The sequence below is a fragment of the Schistocerca nitens genome, chromosome 3, assembly GCF_023898315.1.
Source record: "Schistocerca nitens isolate TAMUIC-IGC-003100 chromosome 3, iqSchNite1.1, whole genome shotgun sequence".
NCBI lineage: Eukaryota > Metazoa > Arthropoda > Insecta > Orthoptera > Acrididae > Schistocerca > Schistocerca nitens.
This window is the reverse complement of record NC_064616.1, coordinates 406031326-406056781: the sequence shown is the minus strand read 5'-3', so window position 1 is coordinate 406056781 and position 25456 is coordinate 406031326. Positions and strand designations below refer to the sequence as shown.

At 40.8% G+C, this 25456-nt stretch overlaps 1 protein-coding gene across 1 annotated transcript in view; it reads left to right on the top strand.

Annotated features, from left to right (window-relative positions):
* The first annotated feature begins 4438 nt into the window (after positions 1 to 4438).
* Positions 4439 to 25456, top strand: part of LOC126248342 (solute carrier family 41 member 1-like) — a 124350-nt gene continuing 103332 nt past the window's right edge. The window contains exon 1 of the mRNA XM_049949251.1: positions 4439 to 4463. The gene's annotated coding sequence lies outside the window, so the exon portion shown is untranslated. The remainder of the gene's footprint in view (positions 4464 to 25456) is intronic.

Genomic DNA, 25456 nt, shown 5'->3' with positions numbered 1-25456 from the left:
TCGCCCGAGCAGGTATTTTGATCTCTACTTGGCCTCTAACTCTGCGACCGCCGTACCGTTTAAAGACGCTCGTCATCTTCCATTTACATCGAATATAAATAATACATCTTTTTGAACGTGTATTTTCTGCTGCCGAATCTCGTCTGTTTGACAGTAAAGAATACAGATGTTTCGTCTCACCCGCTCTGCAGTGGTGCGAAACATAACAACGGATAATACTGGTACCAATTGACCTCAGTTATACAACGAACATTGGCTTGCGGAGTGTGTATGTAGACGCCGGATAAAATTGTCAGTAACTCTCAGCGGCAGTTTGAACATCGGCACGGTTTAATAGACTTTGTCCTATTTGAGATGGTGTGCACTTACCTCTGAACCAACGTACCCAGCCAGTTAGGACGGAAACTACAGTTTGACGTGGAGTCCGATCACGGTATAACTTGACACTGTTCACATACACTCATCACTGACATACTTGAAACTGAAAAGTGACACAAAAAAGGTCGTAGGACTAACTGAGAACCGAATCTCAGTCTTTTTAAAAGGTTGTGTGATAAATTACCACGAGCTGCACTAAAATAAAATAAAATCTTTTAAAATAATCGAAGACAGACTTTCAAGAGTTGTCAAATAAAACACTCTATTAGCATCTTAAACACACGTTATTTTATTGCGTCTCATTAAGTTAATAAATTATCACTAACTAATGAGCCTAAGAAGTTCCTTTTGTGTGTCCTTCGTAGCCTCAGCTCTTACACATACAAAACCTTGAAACTGAAATAAGATTTATCACGGGGAAGTAAACGGTATAGGTAAAATAATTCAAATGCTAATCACAATATATGGTTTAAATTAGGGTTGAATGTGTGCAATCTGCTGTGGAAGAGTACGTGCCGATATTACGTCAGAGACTGCGTCGATTGCTTAACGCATTTATCTTCCGCCCGAGTGTAGGCGCACGACAGCTGCAAATGAAATTCCCGTGAGGTCAGAGCAGGAATCTCCTACTAAATTCTTCGCTCTCATTAAGTTTTCCAAACTTAGCTCTACTCCCGCGCTACTTACTTTTAGCCCTTTTTAAATTGAATTCCCTCGGTGCTCGTCGTAGCGCAGGTCCTTTTCCTACTCGCCAACCTCGCACTGAATCGTTTCCTCTTCTTATAAAACACCACAGTACAGGTAAGCGAAGTACGTGTTCACCTCCAGTGAGATCCATATTCAGCATTCAACAGATAGAACTCTTGTTATGTGAATCTTCCGTCGCTTCTTGCTAGAAGAACTTCATAATTATAAATGAAAAGCACAAATTGTGAATGTTGTAAAATATTAAGTTATTTAGTTAAACTGTTTTCATCTTACATGGCCACCACCACTACCACCACCACCATCATCATCATGTCTGATGATGGCTTTGTAAACCGAAATCGGTTGACGAAATAAGTTACTACTGTAGAACGTCCACAATTTTGTGCTTTACATTTATAAAACAGACCTCTGATAACGTAAGCGACTATCATCCGAATCAGTACACGTTGATACTACTTTCCACATACCAAGTCCATCTTGAGTGAAGCAATTCAGATCCTTGAAACAAAATCTCTCGCATTTCCCTCGATATAATGGAAAACAAATCTTGACAGCAAGATTTTGAGGCAATAGTAGCAAACAATACTTGAAAAATTCCTTGGTACGTAGGTTTCAGCCGTAACGGAGATATCAATATAGTTTTGGGACAGAATTGCAATATACCGTAGCACACCACCACACCTTCCCCGACAGTAAAACAAGGGGACCTAAAAGAGTAAGTTACATGTGAGACCTGAGTTTCTCCAGGCGCATACAATTTTCAAACAACTTACGGGAATTCAGCCAGGTAATATTTACAGCGTCCGCCGGTATTTCGGCGGGAGTACAGCCTACCATTTTCAAGGCACAAACTGCCGAAATATCGGCGATCGCTGTAAATATTACCTGGCTGAATTCCCGTAAGTTGTTTGAAAGAAGTAAGTTACATATTTCGTCGCATGCTAGGACCATTTCGCAACAAGTGGAACGTTGTCAGAAGAGTGTGCATGTTCTGGGTTTCCTGACGACTAGGACTGCTGCGGTAGAGATAGCAGGTGAGTCATCCGGTCGAAGTGAAATCGTGCGGCAACTGGAAACGTACTCCAACGTTGAAGCGCGCAGGACAGTAAGACATTCATGGACAAAACGTCTAAACTACACGCAAAGTCACCTTGAAATTTTCAAAAATGTTCAAATGTGTGTGAAATCTTATGGGACTTAACTGCTAAGGTCATCAGTCCCTAAGCTTACACACTACTTAACCTAAATTATCCTAAGGACAAACACACACACCCATGCCCGAGGGAGAACTCGAATCTCCGCCGGGACCAGCCGCATTGAAATTTTGACAGTATCTGCACTAAATGCAATGTCGCGTCCAGCCGTAATGAAATGGTGCCTAAAGTTTCACCAAGACCACATAGACGTGGTTGATGCCGATCGGGACTGAAGGCCATTGACATCGATCCCAGGCGGTAATGCCCAGGCAGTTGGTGAACTGATTCGCAGCAATCGCTGATGTTCAGACGATGAGGACATTCACACAGCGGATGGCCAAGGAACGGATTTCTGTCGTCGAGGAACTGAACGACTGGTAGGAAGTTTCGACCTTGTTTACAGGCAAGTGTATCTAAATGGCTCTGAGCTCCATGGGACTTAACACTTCAGGTCATCAGTCCCCTAGAACTTAGCACTACTTAAACCTAACTAACCTAAGGATGAACACACCCATGCCCGAGGCAGGACTCGAACCTGCGACCGTAGCGATCGCGCGGTTCCAGACTGTAGCGCCTAGAACCGCTCGGCCACCAACGGCCGGCGTGTATCTAAGTCACACGGATTAAGATCAGGTGATTGGGACGCCCATGCTGTAGGAAAATGGCGGCTGATAATTCTAGCATTTCCGAAACGGCGCTTCAGCAGCTGCTTGACTGGATTTGCAATGTGCGGATGTGCACCATCTTGCATAAAAATGATCCCATCCACACATCCACGCTGTTGGACACCTGGAATTACATGGTTGCGCAAAAGACACTCAAGCGCTTACCAGTGACGGTACAGGTAACAGCACTGGAAGCACCTGTCTCTTCGAAAAATATGCCCCTATGATAAACGATGCTGTAAACCCGCACCACACAGTGACCTTTTTATGATGAAGTGGCACTGGTTAATTTGCGTGTGGATTTTCCGTTGCCCATACTCGACAATTCTGTGTATTGACATATCCTGTCAGATGGAAGTGGGCTTCGTCTGTCCACAAAATCTTCCACGCCCAGTCATTGTCCACTTCCATGTGAGCAAGAAATTCTAAAACAAAAGTCTCTTTGTGGCAGGTCAACAGGAAGCAACTCGTGCACATGGGTAATTTTGAATGGGTAGCAAAGAAGGATGTTTCGTACAATTTTACGCACCGTGCTCACGGATATGTCCCGTGTTCGGACAAGTCTCCGTGCACTACACGTTTGCACACCATCACTCGTCTCCTCCTGCATTGCTGTGGCCACTTCTTGGACTGACGTCGAATAAATTCGTTTCCTCCCTCTACCAGGTTGCACACCAAAAGAACACGTGTTTTCGAATTTCCGAATCATTTTCTCCAGACACACGACAGTCTTCGGACCAACGCCTTTTTTCGAACCCTTCAGTATCCGGAACGTCTGCAGAGCGACGTGTGCACTGTCATCATCCTTGTGGTACAGTTTTACAAGCAGAGCGGGATCCTGCATTGAGACAGTCATGGCGAATTCGCAGACGCGAAAGAAGGAAAAGCCGTGCACCTGGCATGTTTACACATATCAACGGCTCGTGCTCATGACAGGTGTTTTCATTTGCAGAGCCATCTATTGATTAATTTTCACACTATTTTTTTTCTTCTGCTATACGTTTTCCCCTTTCTCCGATAATATGCCGTTGCAATACGACGTCATTCTGATCAGTGCTGTTATTTCTACAGCGTTTTGAAAGTTTAACTTCAATTATAATCCCCCTGTATGTTGCTAATAGTAGAAGAAAATGAGATTTATTCTTCAATAACTATTAATATTACTGATAAATCATAAAATTATGATCGCTGTTAGTAGACAACTTTTCTTTCTGGAAGCCGCAGCTACGATGAAAAATATTTTCTTGCTTACTCACCTACTTTAAGGGCGTTGGCGAACATTACGGGAACGTCTCTGACAGATTAATAAATTTAAATGTCCAGCAAGGAAGGATCTGGAAATACTTCGGCGAGCCAGTGATACACGAACAGCTGTAGCGTAAGCTGTTATCTAATCTCAAAGGCGTCCCGTTTCTGTAAGCGTGTTCAGCACGTTCTTGAGGCAGTTGCAAATGTTATCAGAATATCAGGAAGCGGCGCCAACCGTTCTGTACGCACCCACCAGCACGTTGAACACGTAAGTATCTTTTTCAGCTGCACTATGGAGCGCAGCACTTTGCACATAACGCGCAAATATGAGCAACACGTTTCTGTCTTGGAAGGACAGTCTATAATTCTCTGCTACTGAAGAGAAAGCATAATTATATCTGTTTGTCGAGCAGTGAAGCTACGTTACAACAGAAGCTATCTATTGCGTCATCTTCAGCTACACCTTATCACCACTCTCCTATCGTATTTCACCGTCTACATTATGTTTTCGGCAATAAATCCCCGCTCTTCTTCTACCGTTGCTGTTCATTACTAACTTACCTTATCTTTCGTATCACCCTTTCTACCGCATGCTATAGCAGCAACATAGGCTCATCTCATCCATGACTAGAAATAGTGTTTTGTGGGATCTGCTTGGACATTTTCTGGTATCCTCTTTCCGAATGTTTGAAGATCTAAAGACAATTTGCTTGAAGCATATTTGAGATTCTGGGAGGCAAAAATTACACTATTACCAGAAATAGCGTCTTAAAATCATAAAACTAACCCATGAGGCTGATGTAGCAAACATCAGTTGTATTCAGAATGAGATTTTCACTCTGCAGCGGAGTGTGCCCTGTTATGAAACTTTTCTGGCAAATTAAAACTGTGTGCCGGACCGAGACTCGAACTCGGAACCTTTGTCTTTTGCGGGCAAGTACTCTACCATCTTTTTTTTTTTATAAAAACATTTATTAAAGAAACAATGTTACACATTCCAAATACATTCTAAGTACATGTACTAACCATGTACGCATGCCATACATGAAATGATTTAAACAAAAACAGTTTGATCATTGCAATTATGCTGATGTTAAAGAAATACAACAGAAGATTGTGTTACTGACTAAATTACCAGAAAGAATTAAGTTAAACATCAAGAAAAGTTTTTTTTAAATACATTCTGCACTTTGAATTACATATGCTCCAATCTTTACAGAAGCATAAATAGCTGTTTATGAAGGATATCAGCAAGTTGGTGGGATAATTTTTAATATAGTAATCTACACAAGGAAATCGCTCAGTGAGAGACAGGTTAAGGGTAGAAACTGATCTTTAACCTTCTCAGCTTAGTCAGACTAGCTATGAGCATTTTACACAAATGTATGGAAGTCACCAAATACAGAATATGGAAGATTTATACCCATCGCACATAAAAACAATTTAATAATCATATTAGACCATTTCTGAAATACTTGAGAATGGCGGAAAGGAGATATTGTAAAGTTCTCTAGCCTTTCAACTACACTTTCTGGAGATTAATTGAACGTTAAGTATATGAAGCGATCAGACTTATTATATAGGTCTTTCACTGCAAAACTGACTCACACATCACAGTGCAAAAATGAACAGGGAAATGTGCCAGCCAGTGAATATTACATTATATCAGATAGAATCTCATGGTTTTAACCAATCGATAAGGACATTTCCATAAAAACTGTCAATTTCAAAATTTCTAATATAAGCCAATGATGCAGCTTTAATGTTTTGTGTTTTGACACTATTACACACACAATCTGAATGTCACATAAGTTCTGTACATTAGCTTATAAAACTTCAAAAACTACTCTCTGAAGTAGAAAAAGCGCACACCAAAAATATACAGTAAAATTTTAAATAATATCGTTAAGGTAATTACAATACATAACTGTCAACAGTCTTCTTCTTTATATTAACCAATGCCAATTCTTTCAAATATAATTTTTAACATATTACCGAACTTTTTCTTGTGATTCGAATACCTTCTAGTTTTGTTGAGTTCACACAGCGTGAGCACATTAGAACTAATATTTTTCCAAATCTCAGTCCACTCAATGTTTAGAAACTGTCGTTATATTTTGTTCCTTCCTTCGCTTTTCTTTCGTTCCCGCATTATGACTCTTGATGTTAAGTGTCGTGACTGCCAGAGTTCGACACTTACATAGCTAAACTCATAGAAAATCCTCACATGCTGTAAACGACTGTTGATATTCTGCACGTCAATCGGGGGAAGCAGGCTTCGAGATTTAATGATCTCGAAAAGTTGGCTGGTTATGCTTTCTCGCGAGTCTCTTACTAAATTAACTTGCCTTTTGATAAAAAGTGCAGAGGCTTTATCCGTTATATCAGTTAATCCTAGTCCACCATTTTTGGGATCTAAAGTGGCTACTTTAGCAGGTACTCTGAACACTTCACCTCTCCACAAAAAGTTGGTGATTTTGGACTAATGGAAACAGCTGGGCAGTATAATAAGCTTCAGCAAGGATGAATGAGTTGATATACTTTGTTCTTTGAATTTGGTTCATATATCCAGTTAAATTCTCTATAATGGCTCCTTGCACTTCATCTGCTGCAACTTCCCAATTTAAAGCCGCCATTTTCATGATGCATGCTGTCAGGGTGATCGCAAGAGTTTTATGTTGTCGGACTAATTTTGCCCACTCGACGTTGATATTATCAAAACCTCTGAGATTTAACATCTTACTTTTTTCGTTTGCATTGGCTCCAGATGCTCTACAGTACGAATCAGTCACTGTTTCTAGGGTGGTTACCTAGTCATTATTCCTTATAATGACCATATATCGTCAGCATAGGCTCTTATAACTGTTATCTCCTGATAATATGAAGCCTTTTAATCTAGCATGGACATGCCGGAGGAAAGGTTCCAGCGAAATGGCGAAGAGCGACATGGACAGAGGACTTCCTTGAGGCACACCTCTTTGTATTTGCATCGGCCTGGATTGTCGAAAATTCACCGCTATTTTAGCATTTATTCCGGTTGCTCTGTTCTTAATCAAATGTATGACCCTATCGCTGAATCATTGAAATCTATTTTCTTCAGTGTCTGTAGAAGATACGATTTACTACATCGAACGCTATAAAAAAAAATCTAAAAAATAAAAATAAAGCACACTTTGTTTGTTACAGAAGTTATTGCAATGATATCCCTGAATTCTGCTAGATTGTGAAAAATGGTTCTGCCTTGCACACAGTTTTGATGCATGAAATTCTCTTGTTTACTATTCTAGTTATTAATTTATAATCAGAATTCAGTAGTGAAATTGGACGAAAATTATTTAAATCTTTGTTTCCATTATTTTCTGGAACCAGAAAAATTTTACTCTCCTTAAACTCAGCCGGAATCATTTTACCCTGAATAACCTCATTTACAATGTCCATGATTTTCGCACCTGCTATTGGCCAGTAACGGATGTAAAACTCTGCTGGCAGACCACCCAGTTCTTAATGTTAAGCCTTTTAATCTAGCATGGACTTGTCTGAGGAAAGGTTCCTGCGAAATGGCGAAGAGCGACATGGACAGAGGACTTCGTCCTGGACGCGTCCGATTCCACCCGTCGGCTTTGACCCGTGACGTAAGGCTGTTGTGGTGTGTGACGTCACGACGACGCGAAGTCTAGTTCGTGAGTGTCGCGTGTTTGTAGGTGTCATGTTGAAGCGGTCGGTGGTGCTCTCTGGTGGTGTATTCGGGAGTTTCGTGTTGGGTGGTGTGTTTGTAGGTGGCGTTTTTGCTGCAGTCTGTGGTGCTCTCTGGTGGGGTTTGTGTGTACTGTGTAGTATTGGATTCATTTGAGTGGTAGACGTTGACTGGTCTTGTCGTGGTGCTGAGTGTGTGTCTAGTGGAATATTTTGCAGTGAGTTGATGGTTTAGTTTTTCTTATGCTAAGTTACTGTAGTGTCGTTTATGGTTCGCCGTGTGTGAATTTTTTATACTACTGTTGTCTTTGTTAGGTATGGAAATGACCCAGAAGATTAATAATTTTCGGTTATGGGGGATTATGGGCGACACTCCCTTGTCGCTTATAAAGTTCCTGCAGCTTTTCGATCTTTTGGCTGAATTCGTGCGGTGTGCGTTGTGTGGAGAACCTATGAGGCTTACCAAAGCTCCCGCGTCTTGGACCATGGACGGCTATATGTGGAGATGTCAGAGGGATAACGTATGGCACTCCATACGTCGAGGTTCCTGGTTCGAGAAGTCTAGGTTGGGCATGCGTGAGATTGTGCCGATGAGTTATTATTTTTGTTACCAATTCTCCTACAGTTTCTGTGCGCCTGAGGTGGGTGTGAGTGGGCGAACGGTGCTTGACTGGTATTCTTTTTGTCGTGAGGTTTGTTCTGAATATATTAAATACAGGGGTAAATTGGGTGGGCCTGGGGTAGTTGTAGAGATTGACGAGTGCCAGTTCTGGGCGGAGAAAGTATGGGAGGGGTAAGCCTGTGGTTGGTTTATGGGTGTAGGGGGCTATGGTATCGGGAGCTGGGTCTTCAGAATGTGTTTTTTAGGGTTGTTGAGCGCAGTACAAAAAGGGAGTTAGTGGGTTTGATTCAGGAATATGTAGAAGAGAGTAGTACTGTAGTTTCGGATGGTTTTTTTCTTATAGCGGGTTGGATCAGGAGGGGTACCAGCATTTAGTAGTTAACCACAGTGTCGAGTTTAAGAATTATGAGAGTGGGGCATGCACTAATACTATAAAGAGGTTTTGGGGGGCTGTTAAATCTGTTATTGGTAGGGTGAAGAGGCGATCTTCTAACCTTCAGGCTCATTTAGATGAGTACTGTTGGTGGAAGAGCATACCTGAGGGCAATTGTAGTTTTAGGGTTTTCTTAAGGGCTGTCAGTAAGATGTATAGGCCGAAGGTTGTGGGTTAGTTAGGTTTGGGGGGGAGGGGGGGGCTAGAGTTTGGTAAGGTTTGGGGAGGTAGGTAGGTGGTTGGAGGTGGTCGTGGTTTTTTGATTTTGTTGTGGAGGATTTGTTTTGTTGTTTTTTTTAGTTGTAGTGTGTGATTCTGCTTTTTTGTTTTTGGTTGTTTGTTTCAAGGTATTTGATTTTTTTTGGAAGGAGGGGGGGGGGGAAGGGCGATGGGGGGTTGGGGAATTTTATTTGGTTTTGGTTTATTCTGTTGGTGTGTTTGTGTGTACAGTCGTGTGTGATTGTGATGTTTGACCTAGAGGACAGCGCTGGAGCTTTTATGTGGTGAGTTGTTAGGTTTTTGTTTATTTTTTGTCTGTCTGTGTGTGTGTGTGTGTGTGTGTGTGTGTGTGTGTGTGTGTGTGTGTGTGTGTGTGTGTGTGTGTGTAGGGGCTGGTGGTTTGTTGTTGTTATTTGTGATTTGGTATTGTGAGATGCTGTTGATCTTTATAAATGAAGGGACGTATTCAGTTTCAATGAGTGGTTGTAGCTGTGGGTGGTTCGGTATCGGTAGTTTTGTATCGGTGGTTTCTGTTGCTCTATATAGGTCAAGGGAAGTATTCGATTCCAGTGGATATTGTTTTTAGTTGATTTTGGGAAGGTTGTGGTCGTTTTATTTTATCGTTTGGTTTAGTGGCGCGTGTTTATTTTTAGTTTGTCCCCAACCAAAAATCCCCAGTTTCCCCTTCATGTCGGGTAGACAGAAGCGTCCTATCGCACGCACGGCTTTGACCTGTGACGTAAGTGTGGTGTCGTGTGTGACGTCATGACGGCGCGGAATTTGGTTTGTGAGTGTGGCGTGTTGTGGTTTGTTGTGCTCTGTGGTGGTATGTTCAGGGTTTTCGTTTGTGTGGTGTAATGGGCTCAGTTTGCTTTTGCTCATTATACAGAATTGTTCGAGTGTCGGCTGTGTTTGTAGTGGATTTCGTTCAGTGTTGAGCTATATAGGTCAAGGGAAGTGACCGATTCCAGATGATGCTGTTTAGTGATTTAGGGGAGTTTTGTGATGTCGGTTTTTTCGTCGTTTTGTGTGGTTTTGTATGGGGGTGGGTCTCTAAATTTGTTTATATTTAGTTTGCCCCCCACCCAAAAACACATTTCCCGCGTTTGTCCCGTTAGTGCCATTAGGCTTTTTGTTGAATGTGTGTGTGTGTGTGTGTGTGTGTGTGTGTGTGTGTGTGTGTGTGTGTGTTTAGATGTATTTTCGTTCTCATAATGTGTACGTACCGACTTTATATGCGCCATATTGGAATCGTGGTTTATGGTCGTTTCCGCCATATTTGTGATGTCATGGGTCAAAGCAGACGGGTGGAATCGGACGTTTCCGTTAACCCGCGTATTCGTACAAAAATTCCTTGTTGTTGTTGTTGTTGTGGTCTTCAGTCCTGAGACTGGTTTGATGCAGCTCTCCATGCTACTCTATCCTGTGCAAGCTTCTTCATCTCCCAGTACCTACTGCAGCCTACGTCCTTCTGAATCTGCTTAGTGTATTCATCTCTTGGTCTCCCTCTACGATTTTTACCCTCCACGCTGCCCTCCAATGCTAAATTTGTGATCCCTTGATGCCTCAAAACATGCCCTACCAACCGATCCCTTCTTCTAGTCAAGTTGTGCCACAAACTTCTTTCTCCCCAATCCTATCAACACCTCCTCATTAGTTACGTGATCTACCCACCTTATCTTCAGCATTCTTCTGTAGCACCACATTTCGAAAGCTTCTATTCTCTTTTTGTCCAAACTGGTTATCGTCCAGGTTTCACTTCCATACATGGCTACACTCCATACAAATACTTTCAGAAACGACTTCCTGACACTTAAATCTATATTTGATGTTAACAAATTTCTCTTCTTCAGAAACGATTTCCTTGCCATTGCCAGTCTACATTTTATATCCTCTCTACTTCGACCATCATCAGTTATTTTACTCCCTAAATAGCAAAACTCCTTTACTACTTTAAGTGTCTCATTTCCTAATCTAATTCCCTCAGCATCACCCGATTTAATTTGACTACATTCCATTATCCTCGTTTTGCTTTTGTTGATGTTCATCTTATATCCTCCTTTCAAGACACTGTCCATTCCGTTCAACTGCTCTTCCAAGTCCTTTGCTGTCTCTGACACAATTACAATGTCATCGGCGAACCTCAAAGTTTTTGCTTCTTCTCCATGAATTTTAATACCTACTCCGAATTTTTCTTTTGTTTCCTTTACTGCTTGCTCAATATACAGATTGAATAACATCGGGGAGAGGCTACAACCCTGTCTCACTCCTTTCCCAACCACTGCTTCCCTTTCATGCCCCTCGACTCTTATAACTGCCATCTGGTTTCTGTACAAATTGTAAATAGCCTTTCGCTCCCTGTATTTTACCCCTGCCACCTTTAGAATTTGAAAGAGAGTATTCCAGTTAACGTTGTCAAAAGCTTTCTCTAAGTCTACAAATGCTAGAAACGTAGGTTTGCCTTTTCTTAATCTTTCTTCTAAGATAAGTCGTAAGGTTAGTATTGCCTCACGTGTTCCAACATTTCTACGGAATCCAAACTGATCTTCCCCGAGGTCCGCTTCTACCAGTTTTTCCATTCGTCTGTAAAGAATTCGCGTTAGTATTTTGCAGCTGTGGCTTATTAAACTGATAGTTCGGTAATTTTCACATCTGTCAACTCCTGCTTTCTTTGGTATTGGAATTATTATATTCTTCTTGAAGTCTGAGGGTATTTCGCCTGTCTCATACATCTTGCTCACCAGATGGTAGAGTTTTGTCATGACTGGCTCTCCCAAGGCCATCAGTAGTTCTAATGGAATGTTGTCTACTCCCGGGGCCTTGTTTCGACTCAGGTCTTTAAGTGCTCTGTCAAACTCTTCACGCAGTATCTTATCTCCCATTTCATCTTCATCTACATCCTCTTCCATTTCCATAATACTGTCCTCAAGTACATCGCCCTTGTATAAACCCTCTATATACTCCTTCCACCTTTCTGCCTTCCCTTCTTTGCTTAGAACTGGGTTGCCATCTGAGCTCTTGATATTCATACAAGTGGTTCTCTTCTCTCCAAAGGTCTCTTTAATTTTCCTGTAGGCAGTATCTATCTTACCCCTAGTGAGACAAGCCTCTACATCCTTACATTTGTCCTCTAGCCATCGCTGCTTAGCCATTTTGCACTTCCTGTCGATCTCATTTTTGAGACGTTTGTATTCCCTTTTGCCTGCTTCATTTACTGCATTTTTATATTTTCTCCTTTCATCAATTAAATTCAATATTTCTTCTGTTACCCAAGGATTTCTATTAGCCCTCGTCTTTTTACCTACTTGATCCTCTGCTGCCTTCACTACTTCATCCCTCAGAGCTACCCATTCTTCTTCTACTGTATTTCTTTCCCCCATTCCTGTCAATTGTTCCCTTATGCTCTCCCTGAAACTCTCTACAACCTCTGGTTCTTTCAGTTTATCCAGGTCCCATCTCCTTAAATTCCCACCTGTTTGCAGTTTCTTCAGTTTCAATCTGCAGTTCATAACCAATAGATTGTGGTCAGAATCCACATCTGCCCCTGGAAATGTCTTACAATTTAAAACCTGGTTCCTAAATCTCTGTCTTACCATTATATAATCTATCTGATACCTATTAGTATCTCCAGGATTCTTCCAGGTATACAACCTTCTTTTATGATTCTTGAACCAAGTGTTAGCTATGATTAAGTTATGCTCTGTGCAAAATTCTACAAGGCGGCTTCCTCTTTCATTTCTTCCCCCCAATCCATATTCACCTACTATGTTTCCTTCTCTCCCTTTTCCTACTGACGAATTCCAGTCAACCATGACTATTAAATTTTCGTCTCCCTTCACTAACTGAATAATTTCTTTTATCTCGTCATACATTTCATCAATTTCTTCATCATCTGCAGAGCTAGTTGGCATATAAACTTGTACTACTGTAGTAGGCATGGGCTTTGTGTCTATCTTGGCCACAATAATGCGTTCACTATGCTGTTTGTAGTAGCTAACCCGCACTCCTATTTTTTTATTCATTATTAAACCTACTCCTGCATTACCCCTATTTGATTTTGTATTTATAACCCTGTAATCACCTGACCAAAAATCTTGTTCCTCCTGCCACCGAACTTCACTAATTCCCACTATATCTAACTTTAACCTATCCATTTCCCTTTTTAAATTTTCTAACCTACCTGCCCGATTAAGGGATCTGACATTCCACGCTCCGATCCGTAGAATGCCAGTTTTCTTTCTCCTGATAACGACGTCCTCTTGAGTAGTCCCCGCCCGGAGATCCGAATGGGGGACTATTTTACCTCCGGAATATTTTACCCAAGAGGACGCCATCATCATTTAATCATACAGTAAAGCTGCATGTCCTCCGGAAAAATTACGGCTGTAGTTTCCCCTTGCTTTCAGCCGTTCGCAGTACCAGCACAGCAAGGCCGTTTTGGTTAATGTTACAAGGCCAGATCAGTCAATCATCCAGACTGTTGCCCCTGCAACTACTGAAAAGGCTGCTGCCCCTCTTCAGGAACCACATGTTTGTCTGGCCTCTCAACAGATACCCCTACGTTGTGGTTGCACCTACGGTACGGCCATCTGTATCGCTATAACAGTTTTCTCGGAAGGCTGAACATGGAATAACACTTCAATCCGTTCATTAGTTACTGTTTCGTTTTTTTCTACTTCATATGTTTTCTCTTGAGCCGCAGGCAGACCGATTTCCTGGTAAACATTCTGATTTTTCCTCCAGTGATTCGTGTAGGACCGTTTCGGACCGAACATTCTTTGGGCTTGGGTCGCCCATACCGAATTTTCCCTTTCCCGTGGTTACGAGCTACATTCTCATTTGGTTGCGTCAGTATTTTACTTCGCGGCTTATCTGGAGCAGCAGCAGCAGACACTTTCGCAATTTCTGTTGCCGGCGCCTGCCCTGAGGTGTTGACCGTGATTTCAGTTAGGCCACCACTTCCTCGTTCGTTATTAATATCACTTACTTCCTGATCGAGGGAAACAAATGGAGACTGCAGTTTTGCAGCCTGTCCCTGAATTTGTTTATTAACAGACAGCTGCTGATCTTTGCAATCGGTTACTGCACCTGTTGTTTCTTGCAAATTAATACTGATTACACCCCCTTCATTTTCTGGTACCGTATGTGTATTATCTTTCGGCTCATCAGTTTCCATTCGCATTTTGCCTTCCGGTTCCTCTGCCTCATCATCGCACTGTTTTTTTTCTTTCGAAGTGAGGGAATTGGACAGGACAGCTGGTCCTCTGAACAACTATCAGTTATCTCCAGAGGTCGTTTTTTCCGGTTGCATTTCGGTTCACGAGTATTGGTAACAGGGTTTCCCTTTGTTGTTAACGGGGGGAATTGACTTATCGTGATGGGAGACATCAGCGTGGCCCGCTGCGTCAACCTTCTCAACCAGTTGATCTGATCTATTCTTGGGTAACAGATCATTTAAGGTAAGCTTCTGACGCTGTATCAAATTACTTTTAAGACCAAAAATTCGCCGTGGACATTCCTGTCTAAAGTGGCCGGTTTCGTTACGTATATGACATGTAGCTTCCTGACCTGTATAAACAATTTGTGCCTTATACCCACAAACAGTTATGTGAGACGGAATATTCGTCTTAACGTCCATCTCTACTCAGCGGACCCCGTTGAAACACTGCAGTTTAAAGCGAGGCGACCATCTTTCATTTGCAATTGATTTAACGTCCCCGTTGTTCGAAAGAGCTTCCTTAATCTTATAATTTTCAATTTCAGTGGGAAGATTCGAGACACTAACGGTTTTGTAATGAATTTCCGATTTATATATGGAAACCTTACTTTTATAAACATTTCTATGCACAATATCTGCTTCATAGCCCCACTTTCGTAACACTTTATCAACAGTCTCAACACTGATTAACTTGACAAAAACACAGTATTTTTCCTGATCCAGTTGCCAGGTATGGACGGTTTCAGAATTGAGACCAATTACCTGTGTTGTCCAGTCAATTTCCAGGGATGTCGGCTGAACAGAACTGGATTCCTTGTCAAAAGCAAATACCAGAGTATTCTTCCTGAGGTTTGTAGCCATGGTTAATCCAGCGACGCAATTTCAGTTCAACAACCGAAATTACAATTAGCAGCAGCAAGACCAGAAAGAGCGAACAGATCACAAGGAATATGAAGGAACACGGAGATTAACGGACAGACAGCACTCGGCGGAGCACAAGTACAGCGATGTAAACACGGAAGTGCAGCGCAGCAGTTAACAGCGGCCACTCGCTAGCGCGGCTGAAACGGAATTACCATCTGAGCTACTCCAGCACGACTCACGCCCCGTCATCACAGCTTTACTTCCGCCAGTACCTCGCCTCCTACTTTCCAAGCTTCACAGAAGTTCTCCTGCGCACCTTCCAGAACTAGCACTCCTGGAAGAAAGGATATTGTGGAGACATGGCTTAGCCACAGCCTGGGGGATGTTTCCATAATGAGATTTTTACTTTGCAGCGGAGTGTGCGCTGTTATGAAACTTTCCTGGCAGATTAAGTTGAAGGTCCCGAGTTCGAGTCTCGGTCCGGCACACAGTTTTAATCTGCCAGGAAAGTTTCATCAGTTGTATTAACATGAAATCAACAAAAAGAATTGCTGGAATTAATCAGAAATTATTTATTGGTTTTCCCACTTTTAGAGAGCGCTACTGCTGTGTACTGAAATGAATAGCCTCTCCGGTTGCTAAGATTTTCTTTATTTTACTCCTCGACCGGTTTCAGCATTTATATTGAAACCATCTTCCGATTTCACTCTAAAAGGCTGTAATATAACTGTCGTGGAGTAAAATTAAGAACTTTTTAACAATTGGAGCAGTTACACGTCAATACTTAGGAATTATTGGTCGTGGTGTATTGGTGCGCAACTGTTTTTTTCGGAACCCGGGCTGTTTTTTCGGAACCTGGAAATGTCAGTTAGGTTTACTACAAACGAATCCAGGTGAACGCTGAAAATTAGTGTGCTTAACAAATCTACACTATATAAAGGCTAGTTGTTTAGTTTTTTTCCTAAAATTGTCGTAAAGTTCTTGACCGATTTACTCCAAATATTTCCGTGATGCTCTACTAGACGTTCAGATGGATATAAGCTATATATTTTTAATATCCAGAGTGGTCCGAAACAGTTTGAAAAGCTTGCAAGGTAGATTGTGCTGAGAAAAAATTGTTCAGAAAAAATTCGAAATGTTGCTCCAGTTAATTAGAATTGAAATTAGCCAATCAAGCCGTTACGCGCACAAATTCAAGCGACCTGCCACAGACGGTGTCGAAAAACGTGTTCGTTTGGTTTCCTAAAATCGAACATGAGAGCTATGCAAAAATTGGACATGGGACGGTAGTAAGGATGGAACCCGAGTCAAAGGCTGGGAAGTCTCTTGCGCTATCATGTACGCTGTGAGAACAATTGACACTACTTTTATCCTGCAGGCGCTTGAATTTGCGCGCACAACGGCCTGATTGGCTACCGTCAGTGCTAATTAATTCGGAAATTGCGCAACCTATCGAATTTTTTCGTAACAATTTGTTAAAGGGGAAATGTTGTAAGAAAATATTTCAAAGTTCTTGACCAATTTGCTTGAAATTTTTGCACGGTGCTCTAATATTCAAACATGGGCGAAATTTTTTTTAAAGAACAATGTTTGTTTTCTGTTATATTTACTGCTAGAATGAAAATTACTTGGTGTGAAAATATACTGTTTCGTTTCATTTCTCGCAGTTAACTAACATAGCAGGCATTTAAACCATTAGACAAACTGTTTCTCCCATACATATTCTCCTTCTACATAATTTTAAACAAAAATTGTACACAACTATGTACTGTTTTTTTCTTCCTCGCACTTGATTTTAACGGGAAAGTTGTATTTATGGCTTATCGGCTTATCATTAGAATAATATTACGAAATCTGAATCGTCCGAAATTTTGTAGTGATACCCATTTGCAGGGTAAATTGTGCGAATTACTATAAATGAAGCTACTATCCTCACAGATCGAGCAGCAAGAGTGTCTCTTGTATCGCTTATACCAATAATTCAAACTGGTTTATCCATTCATTTTCCGTGACTTAAATTCCCGATCAAAGATTCATTAGCAATAACAATAAATAAGGTTCGAGAACAGAGAGTGGGGAAGAGGATATCAACAGAAAGGTGGGAGGAAATGGATATAGCGAGGGGGAAGGAGAAGATGGACAGAGGCGAGAGGAGGTGAAAAGAGATAAGGGGAACAGGAGATGGACGGACAGAGGGGGGAGATAAGGAGATTACGATGTTCCCCCAATTCCCACACAGATTTACCAATTGCGAAGCATCGCCATGTTTGCTATTATATTACATTAACGGTGGCCGCCTTCAAAGCAGGACGGCATACGCCTGCATTCGCTCCTCCCAATGCTTGCAACATTTGTGCCTGTCGTTTTGCGACAGATTTGCCGTCCGCCCGAGCTCAAGAACACCCTTGCTGATTGGGTTCTTCAACGCCCACAACCTGCTTTTGGGATCACCGTGCCCTTGTCTGAGAGGCTCCCTATTGAGTGACCTCTTCCACCAAGCGGATCTTGTTTGCCTCAACACTGGGGAACCTTCATTTTTGTCTGACTCCACGTCAACCTACTCTCATTTGGACGTTTCGGTCGGTACTGTTCGGCTAGCACTGCACTTTGAATGGTTCACTCTTGCTGATACACATTCGAGTGACCATTTTCCATGTGTCATGCAATTACGGCCACAACTGCCATCTATTCGCCAAAGACGCTGGATGTTTTCCCAAACCGATTGGAGACTTTTCTCCGCTCTAGCAACATTTGATGACCGTCAATTTCCTAGCATCGACAATCAGGTCACTCATGTTACAGTAGTTATTCGTACAGCCGTGGAACGCTAAATACCTCGTACCTCACTGGCAATTAATGCATGCATGAAAATGCATGCACTAATAATATTTATTTTTCATGACAGCTGAAACCCACATCTTCATGTGAATAAGCTTGTTATACACTGAAGCGCCAAAGAAACTGGTATAGGCATTCGTATACAAATACAGATATATGTAAACAGCACTGCAGTCAGCAAGGCCTATATAAGACAAGAAGTGTCATGCGCAGTAGCTAGATCGGTTGCTGCAATGGCAGATTATCAAGATTTAAGTGAGTTTGAACGTGGTGTTATGGTGGGCGCACAAGCCATGGGACACAACATCTCCGACGTAGCGATGAAGTAGGGATTTTCCCATACTATCATTTCACGAGCGTACCGTGAATATCAGGAGTCCGGCAAAACATAAAGTCTCGGACATCACTGGGGTCGCTATCGAATATGTAATAAAAAAAATGGGGGTACCTATTAAAAAAAGAAAACGCAGTTGATATCAGTTTGAGCTATGGCAGCGCCATCTAGCGGGCCAACGATAGTGCCATCTGGTTTCCCCTCTTCAAGCTAGACGAGTTTTGTTCTTTGTAGTTTTTTCGTTTGATGCTTATTTCGTGAGATATTTGGCCCCGTCACTATCATTGGACTACCCTGTATACAGGGTAATCCCGTGATGATACAAACTATCAGGGATGGTGGGGAAGGATAAATGTATCAATTTGAGGTCAGGACCCCTTGTTAGGAAATGAACGAGTCGAAAGATACAAGCGAAAGCCACTCCAATACCTCTAACTGTGGAAAACATGTAGCGGTACTGTTGTTGCTAAGATTGTAGGGTAGGCAACTTTAGAGGTGTAGTATGGACCAAAATAAGGAAAAAAATTCTAGTAAACATGAGCTCTAAAATGCATACCTTAAGAGCTATAAGCATTTGTTCAATAGAGGAGATGTTTCACACCAGCGAACATGAAAATTTAACTTTTAAATTTTGTGTTTGTTAGCGTTTACCAAATTGTTTTTTTGTTTTATCATAGACAATCTCACCATATCTTCCAGTGTTTAAAACAGAAATGTCCTGACAATAGTGTATATCTTTCTGAAGTCCACAAACACAGCGACATAGTGCAGGTATCGTGCTATTCTGCCGTGATTACGAGATTAGACCCTTCTCTAGCCTGATAAGTAGTACTTGCTATGTATTTCATGTTTCTCTATACCTATTGGCATTAGTATTACCTCCATTCTCATTTAAAAGATGAATTAATGCGCATTTCCAATCCTCTGGAACTTTTCTGTTAGCCATATATTCTGCATTATTCATTTAACTTCTGCAATACATCTCAGTTCTGTGACAGTTACATCTTAGCCTGCTGCTTTGTTGTTTTTCCATGTTTATAATAATTTCTGCAAATTTCGTATTATGTGGTGTCTTCGATTTTGATAATTTCATTTTGAGTTGAAGTGGGAAGTCTCACTTTCTGTTCGTTGCAGTTAAATAGTTTCTCTAAATATTTAGTTAATAATTCAGGTTTCTTCTTTGGGTATTGTCGTATTTCCATTTTATTTTCAACAACGAAGACTTGGGGGTATATTTTGTTATATTTAAGCACTTTGTAGAAGCCTTGGGTCCTGTTTTTTTGAAAACCATTTTAAGTTTGATGGAGTTGGTTTTATATTGTCTTAACGATAAAGTGATTTTGAGAGGGATGAACTTTGTCTTGATAAATGTTAACTAGTGGTCTGTTTACATATTTATTCCTTCCTTAACCTACACATTCATTATTCCCTTCTGGTTTTTGCTAATGAAACTACAGGGTCTATTTGGAATTCTCTAAAGAATTTATTGGTGATACCCAGGTCTTCTATGTGAGTGGTAATCTCTAGAAATTTGTGGACGTTCGTTTGTTGGAACGACTGACACAATCCTTGAAGTCTTTCACAATTTTTATTTGTTCGCTTTTATGCTGGAAAGTCTCTGACGATTTTGTGAAAACATTTCTATTTCCAAGGTTTGGCATTGAAGTGTCACACCGTAAAATTTTGGTATCATTACCTGGAATTTTCCAGGTTTCCGATTCTAGTAGTTCCCAGAACTACTTTCTTTGGGTTGCTTTTTTTTCTGTCGACATTGACTGATGCATTAGTGAATATGTTTTGCTTGCACATCTTATCATTAGCAGAGAAATTCTTTCAGAGGGAGATGTAAATTCCTTCACAAAGTCAGTGATTCTCTTGTTCGCAAGTTTGCCATTATGCATGTACAGGGCCTCTCTTTAAAAAGCCTGCAATTATTGAACTCCAATACATGTTCATCTTCGAATCTTGTTCCTCACAAAGCCAAAATTATTATGTTATGTTCATAACGGAATTTAATAAACTGTTTAAATTTTCCTAGTTGTAAAATTGTGTTGATGTTAATTTAGGTTTCGATCGTATATTAGAATTCTCATTTCCAAAAAGCTCCGACTTTTTCTTACCCCTGCACGTTGGTAATGGCTCTCCTGAATCCAATGGCCCAATTGCGTTCTTTAGAGCAATGACTGATTACATGGGTCTGCAAAAAATGTTATTTTTCCGGCTGCGTGGGATATTTTTGCCGAATTATAAGCTTTAAAGGTCGGAGATTCTAAAAATGACTTCCATAACGTCCCATCACTTGTTATTTACGATGCACTAAAGATATTTATATTACAACTAATCAAACAATTGTTTCTGATTTATATACAATTTTAGGTCCACTTTTTTCCCTATGAAACATTTTCTTCTTATTGATTCTTCTCCGATCTCTCTTTCCGAATTCCTTATCTGATTTCTCGAGGGAGCATCCAACAGTAGTCAGCTAACGTATTGACGTCGCATTTCGTTGGTAAGGTCTCTCGATATCACGGAGAGCCTGGTGAAATCTTTCACCCTGTTCTTCAGTGCAGGCTCCCTAGTGTTTTGGAAAACAGTCAGTATGGCAGTGTATGAAATGAACTTTTAATCCCATCTGATATCCTTGAGCTTCATATACTGCCAGAATGCGTTTGTACAGTGGTTTTGTAGTCAGGATCCTTAGTATTCGCCAAAAAAAAAAATTCTCTACGTTCTTCAAAGAGACCCACGCTTCTTTTTCCTTTTTTTACATAGTTTCCAAAAAGAGGAATCAGAGAAAAGATTTATTATGTGAGGGCCAGTGAAAACTTATTCTTTAAAGTTGGCTTCAGTGAGATCCGGGAACTTGGAACACAATCCGCGGCTGATTTGACAGACTGCTTTACAAGCCCCAATTTAATATGAGGAGGTGTTAATAAAAAATTTTCTGATGGAATCGAGGTCGCATTAGTGACGTTTTTATCGATGGGGTTTAAACTGTCTTGTGGTGGCTAGTAAGTTTTTGTGCAGTACCGTTGTCTGGTCCTACTGTCACACAAAGAACGCGAAGATCTCTCATATATCCTCTTTGCTGACCTAACAATATGGCTAGTATTTTGCAATCTCCACAAACCATCCATTGATGCTCTTGATGACTGATTTTCTCAAGTATCGTAGGAAATCATTATAGTTTTCTTGCGTATGAACCGAGTGTCCCATAGGAAGAAATGCAAATACATTTCCATTATGTAGCAAGACTATTTTGAGACTAGCTTTAAAAAAATCAATGAATATGCGCCATTCTGATTAATCGTATTCTGTTTCAAAACGTTTCATGAGGCCATGAGCGTCATTACAATAAACTAGATTTCCATCTTTGGAGAGAAACGGAGTGAATTCTCTCTCTCTCTCTCTCTCTCTCTCTCTCTCTCTCTCGATGCCTGTACCACGAAAGTGAGATTCCAGATGACAGTGGGTTTTCGTTTTTTAGTCTTGATATTAGCAATTGGAGTGCACCTTTTGAAAAACCCTGAGTCTTTAACTAGGTCGTTGAGATCACTCTGAGGAAAAAGTTGAAGTCCCTCATCTACAGGGCCGGCCGGAGTGGCCGAGCGGTTCTAGGCGCTACAGTCTGGAACCGCGCGACCGCTACGGCGCAGATTCGAACCTGCCTCGGGCATGGATGTGTGTGATGTCCTTAGGTTAGTTAGGTTTAAGTAGTTCTGAGTTCTAGGGGACTGGTGAACTCAGAAGTTAAGTCCCATAGTGCTCATCTACAAGAAAATCTGAGCTAGATTCGTCCTGGGAAGCTAATGTGTCCGAGTCATCTGATTCATTCAGGATGTCATCTAAATTAGAAGGTGGGTAGGGAGCAAGTGTTTGAGCCATGGGCACTGGATGAATAGCTGAGTCAAGGTTTATTTTTGTATTAAATTCTTTCATATCTACCGAACAGAAGTAAGTCAGTTGAGTGATTTTTCTGTTCATCCCATATCATAGGAATGCCAAAACGAAGAGTTTTTCTTACCCTTAAAACCCAAACGAAGATCTTCCTCGCATCTTCTATATACCTTATGCAGAGTCCGTGCTTCGTCTTGACCTCCGAGTTTCAATAAGCTTTCTTCAAAAAACTCGCTTTTGTTTCTTTGTTGACTTTCACTGTGTATTCACCACAAGCATAACAGAAGCAGTCAGGAGAAATTACACAAACCCAACAGCTTTCGAATGGTGTATACAAAGTGAATGTGGTTTTAGATGGCCAGCGAGAAACTGAACTTATTCAGCTTGTTGAAACGTTATCTAATCCAACGGCAGGTTCGTTTATATTTATTTTTCTTACCACAAATAACACGTCAAGACATGCTCAACATCACTAGTAATTTAATCTGTTTCAACAAGATCATTACACCTTCCACCTAATACAAAAACTATCTTACCCCTCCCCATACCACTACTCTCGTAAACCATTCACACTTTTTTTCCATTTGTTGCCCAGTCCAACTTTAGTTGATAAAATTAATGTAAGAAGTTGTTAGTTTTAAGGCCATTTAAAAAAACACTAAATTGTATGTTAGTGATTTTACGCTAAATGAAAAGAAACCTTAAGTATAGCAAAGAAATTGACGTAATGAATTGTCCCAATCCATCTGTTGCATACAGCAAACCAGTGCTTAACAGTATCGGTTTAAAACAGCCTCGGTTGCAATTTTTAGTTTTTTACTTTTCAACTACGCGTTTCACCCTATTTAGGCATCTTCAGGTTGATCTACATAGAAAACAGAGAACAAATACATCTATTTAAGAATCGCGATCGCGTTGTGCAGACTTGGATACCCTAAAAGCATGTATAAATTAGAATAAATACTGAAAGAGCAAATACCTTAGTTTGGTATTTGTTAGAACGATTCTTTAGACAGTATAGCCAAAGGGCATCGTCGAATACATCAGGCCAACATCGCCTTCGTTAACCTCAGTAAAAACTAGAAATATAAAATAGTAAAAACAGATGAGAGAATTCACCAGTGATCGGACACTCAGAAATGCAATCATATTGCCGAAGCCTTATGATAAGACATTACCTTCCTAGATTGACGTGACTCCAGGACATGGCATAAAGCGTTCCCTTTCACAGGAGCGAGTAGTAGAATAAGTTGGGGCTCAAGTAGACGCAGCTGCTGGTGACAATGAGAGATCGTAAACTGGATACACATAGCCACTAAAACTTTATAAATTTGATGCACATAAACATTAATAAATAAATAAATAAAACTGAACGGCAACGCGTTATGCAGGTCTTTGAGTCACGTCCATCTAGGCTTCGGCAATATGATTGCATTTGTGTGTGTCCGATCACTGGTGAATTCTCTTATCTGTTTTTACTATTTTATATTTCTAGTTTTTACTGAGGTTAACGAAGGCGATGTTGGCCTGATGTATTCGACGTTGCCCTTTGGCTATACTGTCTAAAGGACTGTTCTAAGAAATACCAACCTAAGGTATTTGTTCTTTCAGTATTTGATCTGTTCATACATGCCTTTAGGTTATCAAAGTCTTCACAACGCGATCGCGATTTTTAAAGAGATGTATTTGTTCTCTGCTTTCTATGTAGATCAACCTGAAGATGCCTAAATAAGGTGAAAGGCGTAGTTGAAAAATAAAAAAAATTGCAACCGAGACTGTTTTTAACCAATACTATTAATGAATTTTTTTCATCCAGTTGAAATCTATAAGTTAATTTGTAAAAATCTTGTTCAGTTTTTTACTTGTAGACCAGTTACCCTTTCAGCTTACAGCGTGAAGTAGTTTTTACCTTATTTGTTTCCATCTGCATAGTTACTGAAATTCTGGGAGAATTCAGCATTCCAGTAATTAAGAGCGAGACTAAGTCGCAGACTTCAGTAGATCAGTCGTCCGTAACATGGAGGCCAGACGCATACAGATTTTAATTATTTTTCGTAAGATTTTTCCACCCTCTCCGTGACTGAACTTATGGTATTCATCTACCATCGACTTCTTCGTCTACAGTCCTAGAATGACCCCTGGCCTTTGTACAAAATGTTACTCCTCATCTTTAATAACACTTCCCATCACTCATATGTGCCTCACTTCCTATTACATTGGAGAAACTCTTCCAGTCGCTGTCTTTTATAAAAAGTAAGATGAAATAAAAACGAACTATCACAGTGTGAAAACACATCCATCATCATTGTCTTTTCAAAAACCATCATTCTGTACTTGAAATATTGTCTATTTTGTGTATACCTTCGCTGTTACTTTACTATCGAGCAGCCTTCCTGTTAACTTTCCTCTCTTTTATTTAATTCGATATACACTAACGCAAGAAATGTCAACATTAATAATATTAGCCTTTCATTTACAATTTAGTTTGAGGCGGCTTAAATTAACCTTCACATATTGACATAAGAGATGCACCACGCCTCTTATACATGATGGAAGGTTAAACAGATCTTTGGTACAGACAAAGGCTGAAGATTGGAAAGAAAAGAGTTTTTAGCGATCTGGGCCACAGGATAAAGTAGAAACACCAGAAAAAGTAAAAGGATGTGCTGTATGATATCTCAATCTCCGTGCGTTTCCAACTATAGCGGCTCACGGTCATTCATGACTAATCCATAGTAGGAAAACCAAATCCCTACTATGGATTAGTCACAGAAAACTTCGAAGTTAGTCATCTCTTAACTAACTGATCGCATTCGGGAGGACGACGGTTCAATTCCGCGTCCGGCCATCCTGATTTCGGTTTTCCGTGATTTCCCTAAATCGCTCCAGGCAAATGCCGGGATCGTTCCTTTCAAAGGGCACGGCCGACTTCCTTCCCCGTCCTTCCCAAATCCGATGAGACCGATGACCTCGCTGTCTGGTCTCCTTCCCCAAAACCAACCAACCAACTAACTGATCTCAAAAGCTATATCTATTTCATTTGAATCGACAACATAAAAAACTCATTAAACTATACTTCCAGCGCTCAAGGAATAAGGTTTCTTACTTGACCGTATTCCTTAAAGATACTATGCTGATTGGCC